An 8,083-nucleotide genomic window follows, 5' to 3' on the forward strand; every position below is an offset into this window, starting at 1 on the left:
TTTAATAGAGCTAAATAGATCCAATATTTGCGTTATGGATTGGCCAGCTCAAAACACCGACCTGAATCCAATTTAAAATGTTTGGAAAATTATTGGTGATAAGATCACAGAAGAAAAAAAAAAAACAAAGGCTTGATGATTTATCGTAATGTATGAGAAAAATCCTATTATAATATCCAACCTATAACATGTGAACGATTGGTTCTGTTTTTCAGCAAACGACACCACAGTGTGATTAAGAACAAGGGGCGTTTCACTAAATACTGAAAGGATTCTTTATTTTTTCATTAATAATTTCCTCCGTTCCTTAAATTTGGGACACCTGTAATTTAATTAAATTTATTTATATGTAAAAAAAAAAAAACTTATATGTATTCAAAATGAAAAACTAAAAAATATATATTTTTTTATTTAACTACAATTATTAAACATTGGAAAATTCACCAAAATATTTGTTCCTTTTTCATAGATAAAGTTAGAAGCCATTAAAAAAAAATGATCGGCCGTTCCTTAACTGTTTGACACTACTGTATACCTGAGAATCAAAACAAGGAAAATCATATGCTGTGGTCATAAACCTAATTATCAGGAAGTAACTCGATAAGCACATGAAATTGGTTACACTTGTAATTTTCAGCAATACCGTGAAACTGCAGTAACGAGTTGACAATAAATAATTCTCTTATCATTTATTATGGATAGAGCTCTATACTTAGTTTGTCCAATATCTGATGTGCTAATTTGGTCCTGGTGCTTCCCGTCAGGCCGTCTGAAAGTTTAGAGATCATGTCAAGCCGGTCTAATGGTTATCGTACTGTACTCTCTGTCTTTAGATTTTGCTTTCGATCTCAGGCCCAGTATTTATTTATTTTTTTTACTTACAAGAAGTGAACTTTATAGGAAAAAATATAATACTCGCTTCATTTTCAGGCTGTCTGAATGCTTCGTGAACTAAAAATTGATATTATTGTGTTTTGTTTGTAGTTCCGTTGCAAAATTCCATCCTTTTTTTTTTAATTCAAAAACAAACTAAAAAGCAACAGTTGTTTTTCATAAAACCACCAAGCCAAATAGCATGAATAAATATTCAAAGATAAAGACAGGACGCATTAAAAACTATTTTTTCCTAAATTAATAGATTCCGCTTTAAATAGCTCGCAAAAATGGCCGCGTGTTGTTTAACAGAACAACAAAACGAAAACATCACGAATATAAATCTTAATATATAAAAAAAATGAAGTAATAAAAAGTTTCTCTAAATTTTAGGACCCGTCATAATTACCGCGAAAAGGGTTGATATGCCGGAAAAATAAATAAACCAAATTACGCACCAAAATATATTTTTTTTACACAGGAATCATCACTTATCGAGACACAGAGGCCACTCGAGGATAAAGGTTAAGGGTATACATTAGTCAATGTGTTTATAGCGTAGGAAACATAAGTAGTGGAAATTTTGTAAATTGGATTACTTATGAGGGACGGTTCATGAAGAAGTTGAAGATAATCAGATTGTAGTTAGTCGGAAAGCAGGCAAAAGGAAGAGAGTTCCACAGGTGTGCAGTTCTAAGAAAGGAGCTTTGTTCATGGAATCTACATTTAAATTTAGACACGGATAAAGAGTGGGGGAAAATTTAAGTATAAATACAATTTTTTATATTCCTTGATTCCTCATAAAACTGTTGAACTGATTCGCGATTATATCCACCAGGAATTATCTTAATTTTAAGTAATAGTTTATATGCGAATGTCTTCAAGCTATACTCTCACGTTGTAGTGATGATAAAAATACGTTTGGAAATACGGGTATACCGAGATGCAATAATAAGTATACAATGGGTTTTTTCGTTGTTTTTTTTTACATAGGCATCATCACTTATGAAGGCCAAGATGCCACTCGAGAATAAGGGTTAAAGAATGTACAGTAGTTAATTTGACAATATAGTAATCGTTAGTAATGGAAATTCGGTAAATTTATTAACTTAAGGGGAACGGCTCATTAATAACCTGTTTACGTTGGACTTAAAGACAACCATATTGTAGTCAGCTGGAAAGCAGGCAAACGGAAGACAGTTTATTCAACGATATTTTTGACGTACTAGTTTTGTTAAGTATGAAGACAGCAACAGAGAGTCTCTTTTTATCATTTAAAAGCAAATTTATCCGCCATCTTTATTAATAGCGTGTATATGAGAAAAACGGTTAAGTAGCTTAAAGTGTTCTTGTGTGTAAGGATAGATTGAATATTATACCAGTTTGTTGAATGAGAGAATAGTTCAGTGGACACGTGCTGTAGTCAGTAGTAGTAATCGGGACAAAGAATTATATAGTCCGTACACGTAGATTAGATAGGCCGGTAAAAAGAGAAAGAATGTGAATAGTATACAATGTGTTTACGTGTTGTAGAGGGTAGTACGAGCGTGTGTCTAGTCTATGTATCGACCTGAGCAGTCCTGTACCATGATAAAGTTTTTGTGTGTACCGCATGTGGACAAAGGATTAAAGAGCCCCGTAGCATAAGAATCAAGATCGTTTTTTTGTGAAGATACTTGGCTTGTAATACTCACGTTAGTTTGGGACCAAATGGCCCAGGCGGGGTCTGCTGCCAGCCAGCAGGAGGAAAGAGAGGGCGTTGTCAGTTTCACCTTTTATACACCCGGTCACGTGACTGGGAACTGGCTTGAAATTGGACAAGCCAGGAAGACGGTAGATTTAAAATCTCGAATCGCGAGATTTTGCATCTGTCTGTTATTGTAGCAATTTTCGACTGCTACCTTATTAGGCCTCTCGGCCTGGCCCGGTCATAAAATGCGCATAAATATTATATTTTCATTCAGATAGAAACTGCAACATGTGCATGCGAGTATTATGTTTTTTTTTGTGTCTTTAAAGTTCACTTCTTGTAAGTAAAAGAACACAAACAAATACTCGGGCTGAGATCGAAATCAAAACCTAAACACAGTGACTCAAGTACGATAAACATTAGACCGATTTCATATGGTCTGTGAACGGTGTTTTAAAACCTACATATTTTTTACACAAAGGAGTCAAGGCCTGAAGGCCACTCGAGGATAATGGTTTATGAGTGCAAAGTAGTCAATGAAAAAATGTCGTAGTAATCGTTAATATTGAATATTTGGTAAATTTAATTACTTAAGAGGATGGCTTTTCAAGAACTTGTTCGCTTTGGATTTGAAGACGACCATATTGTAGTCAGTTGGAAAGCATTAAAACGGAACCGAGTTCCACAGACGTGCAGTTAAAAAAAAGAAGAAGCTTACGTCTAGGTTTTAGCACAAATAAAACTGGGGGAAATTATTGATAGTGGTATAAGAGAGACAAGTGTTTCTCGTGAAAATCCGGCCAGGGGGAACCATATATCGGAACTCAGATGAGTACCGAGGCGGTGAATGAGGCTGAAGGCAGCTACATTGAATATATATCAGCTCTACTACATAATTAAGTTACCCGAATTGATCATTACATAAAAGTTTTAAAATAAAGCTGTAATTTTGTTTCCTTTAGGGCGACAAATTTACCGTTCCACTCTGTACAAACGTCTGTGCGTACGTGTTTTTGTCCAACCATTGATTTTCAATGTTTAATGTATCCGAAATCTCAAGGCGACATTTTAATTAGCAGATGCGCGTACTTAAAGTATTCTTTCTTTACAGTTTAATGAAAATTCTATTATTTGTTAGAGAAGTTGCGAAACTAAAACTCGTAACCGGAATCACAGTGTAATGCATGCCAATGACAAGACTGAATCTCTGCTTGAGTTCAGAGACAAGCGCTTCCTGCTAATTAGCTGAACTCTAACTATTCCATTAATTAGCCCATAAAAAAAAATGCCAAAACATGCAGAAAATCATACTTCCTCTACGCTTTCTCTCATAGTGAGCGATATCACATATTACTGCTGAATCATTCTAATACCTTATTTATTCGAAACATTCTTATTAGCTGATATATTTTGTCCTTAATATCCTCACTTCAAACTGTGTACATCCACTTTTTTTAATGCATAGGAATTTATTAACAGATGTGGAGAGAAAAGTGATGTCTACGTTGTAGGGTTATTTGGTAAAACGGTGAAAGTGTTCGTAAACGTGCCACGATCATCGATAGGCGCTTATACAGGGTGACCCCAAAAAACAAAAGCTAAATGGAGGCCATCTAGAACATATGCTGGAGAACGGAGAAAAAAATGCCAAAAACCCTAGTGTTTTGATGTAATGTATTCAATATATTAAACTAGTTATGACCAAAGTGTCATTTCATTCGGACAAAACACTAAAAAAACGGGGCCTAATTAGAGTTGGGCCCCATATTTTTTAGGGGGTCACCCGGTAAAAGCATTTAAAAATGGAACGTGACTTCCTCTTGCTAAACAGTCAGCATTATGGATTGAAAAGGGAAAGTAAAGCAAGTAAACCTGTGAAAGACGTAGCGCCATTTTTAACACTTTAATGAAGTAGTCTATGAAAAAAGGAGCATGTGTGTCGCCCTTGACTATGCCCACCCACTTTATTTTATTATTTTTTAAAATTTTTATTATTTATGGAATCCTTTGTGATGAGACTTTTAATTTTGCATTCATTCTTTTTGTTGCCCGTAAGCGTTATTTTCGTAATTGTTGCTGCTTCATCATGTTTCGCCTAACTAATCCTCCGTCCTTCTTCGGGTGATTAAACGCGACAGGATAGTAAAGCTGACTGTTGTAACTTATCCCCAGTAATTACTGTCTTCGATAGTTGTTGTTGTCTCAGCACGTTTAGGCAAACCAATCCTCTATCCTGCCTGGGTAGGATTTAAATAATACTCACCTGAAACCAGAGGAATTCGACGCCTTTATCCATTGCGCCTCTTTACAAGACCCAGCATTCCTATCCCGGCGCGGTTAATCACCTGAAGAAGGCCAGACAATGAGTTGACCGAAATGCGCTATAGCAACAACAACTATGAAGGCTAGCATAATAGTCGACAAAAAATGTAATCGTTTATCAATGGTCAAATAGAGAATCTAGGATAAAGTGTCAATGAGTTTCGTTGGAGAACCAACCCTGTCGTGATCAGTCGTGGTTGGAATTAGTCGGCATTTGATTATCAAGAACTTTTTTTACGTTCGATTTGAAAGCGACTATGTTGTAGTCACCTAGGTAGCATTCCTGCAGTATAGTGTCCGACAAGCAAGAAACTTTATTCATGGAGTTTGCGTTTGCCTGTTCGACCTCAACCCAGTGTAGGCAATTTTTGTATTTTTTTATGATATTTAAGATGAGTTAAAAAAAAACACAAACTCATTTTAGCGCATAAGGTACGTAGTGGCAGATACATTTTCATATAGAATTCAGCGTTGCATTAAATCCATGAAGTTGTATTATCAAAGAAACTGGCGTGCACCACTCCTATAGAGGGTTATTTACGTAAGTATGTGATGAGACAATTCTAATATTTTTCCCGATTCCGATACAATTACCGATTCCGGACTAAATTCCCGATGCCGATAGAAATACCGATTCCGATTCTTTATAGATCTCTAAATATTTTACTATAAAAGTGTTATTTCGTCCCGATTACTGTAAAAACACATCTTAAATGTGTCTATATTTTCTCAAACGGAAAAACACACTCGTGAGGGAGTGATCTAGAGATTTTAGTTTTGCTGGAAGTTTAAAAACAATAAATATTTATCATTTTATTATTACTACCAGCAGTGGCGATTTTTCTTAGATCAAAATCAGATATTAAAAAAAATACAACATAATTTAAGGAATTGGTTTTGGCATCGGAAAATAGGTTCAATTTTTTTCCGATTCCTGATTCTGATTCAAACTAATCGTCCCAACATTAATGCACACACACACACACACACACACACACACACACACACACACACACACACACACACACACACATATATATATATATATATATATATATATATATATATATATATATATATATATATAACACTAAATAAGCTAAAATTAAATGAGCTATACAAATATTTTCTTTATAAAAACAACGTACCAAGATTGTAAAAGCTGTACTCGTGTTACATGATAAGGGCTGTCCCCTTTTCATCTAAGTATAGAAATGGAGAATTTTGTTTAAAATGAAAATGAAATGGCATAGGCGGAATTCGAACCTCGTAATCTAGGTGTAGAAATAAATTACGTGTGAGAATTTAAAAATGTAAAACAAACTTGTTTAGAATATAGATAAAATATTCAAGAAAAGAATGTGAGCTGTCAAGTTTGTTATGAAATTTTAAATTGAAAGAATGCAACTTATAAGATAATGTTTTTTACATATTGGATAAATACGTTACTGAGAAATAGGAAAAGTTTTGGACACGTATATCCAGGACACGTGAAAGAAGAACACGTTTTAACATGTGTATGACGTCACGGGAAATAGAAAGTTCTAAGAATAGAGAAAAACTTTAGAGAGTTAGACAGTCAGTGAGAAAACTCGGGGAGATTCAGTCGTCTAGGAGCGAGACGCCACTTCAAGGAAAAATGTGAGACTTTGAATTCTTGAGGATGGAAATCCCGGCAGGTCGTGTGAAGAATAAACCATCAAGTGTTTTTTGTAAAGCTCATATTGTGTTTATGATTCTTATACAAAGGTAAAGTCCAATTGTATTATATATTTGTGTTATATGTCTTTACATACACTTCTCAACATCATCATGTCCGAACTGTCTGAACACAATGCCCTCACTCAAAGAGCTTTCTTCTTCTTCCATTCAACACAATTAAGGAATGAACTTTTAATATATAAGAATCTCTCATAACATGAACAATCTATCTAAGTCTCTTCCAACATATCTCTCTAAGTCTCTTATAAACGAACAATCTCTCTCTCGGAGTCTTTCAACATCCCTCACTGTAATAAGACTCCTTCTCAGCATCTCTCTTTAAGACTCATCTTTAATAAGACTCTCTTAATGAAAAACCAATATATAACACTCGGTAAAGAGGAGCAATTTATAAATTAACTTAAAAGATAAGGGAGAAAAGTTACATAGAACGTACTTAAGTCATCAGATCAATTAGAGTGAAAATAAAAGGGAAAAAGAAAAAAAAACTTTAGCCATGATGTTTATCATATCTAGCTATCACTCTCTTCTTATCTATCTATCTATCTATCTATCTATCTATCTATATATATCTCTCTCTATCTATATATATATATTTATATATGTATATATATATATATATATATATATATATATATATATATATATATATATATTTACATATGATGTGTCACTAGTAGGATTTTTAGACTCTCTAGGACGATATCATCTAACATGCCAAACATAACTTAATTATTATTAATGAATAATAGAATTTCAGAGCGTCAGGGATGATATACTTATTTACACAGTCATGCAACGCCGCAGCTCCCAAAAAGCGATGAAATCCCATAAGCCGGAAGTCCAAAACTCGAGTTTCGCCCTCATTTGGGCTTATCAGTTAGACAACTCCGAACTCGGGATTCGAAATCCGACTATTTTGCATGCGAGGTGAGTACACTGCCATATCTCTTAGCCGGTTATGAACTTTATCAAGGCTGGATTGGGAACAATGAGCAGCTCCTACTCACATGTGACAAGAGTAATTGATTTAAGTGCATAGCAGACTCTTATTTTTTTTTACTTAGGCATCACCACTTATCAAGGCCCAGGGTTCTATCGAGGATAAAGATTAAATAGTGTACTGTAGTCAATTGGACAATATAGTGATTATCAGTAATGTAAATAAAGTAAATTTGTTAACTTAAGGGGAACGACTTATCAAGAACTTGTTTAGGTTGGACTTGAAGAAGATGGAAAGCAGAACAATGGAAGACAGTTCTACAGGCGTGCAGTTCTAAGAGAGAAGCTTTGTTCATGAAATATACGTTTAGGTTTAGGCACAGATAAAGAGTGGGGGAAACTGTTGATAGTGTTTTCAGCTAGACGATTGGTCCTTGTCAAAGTTTGGTTAGGAGGGCCATAGATTGAAGCTCAGTCGAGCACTTGCCATGAAAATAACGATAAAGCAAAGACACACTCGCTACATCTCTACTG

This window comes from Euprymna scolopes, chromosome 39 (genome assembly GCF_053919585.1).
Source record: "Euprymna scolopes isolate OS-2025 chromosome 39, ASM5391958v1, whole genome shotgun sequence".
Classification (NCBI taxonomy): domain Eukaryota; kingdom Metazoa; phylum Mollusca; class Cephalopoda; order Sepiida; family Sepiolidae; genus Euprymna; species Euprymna scolopes.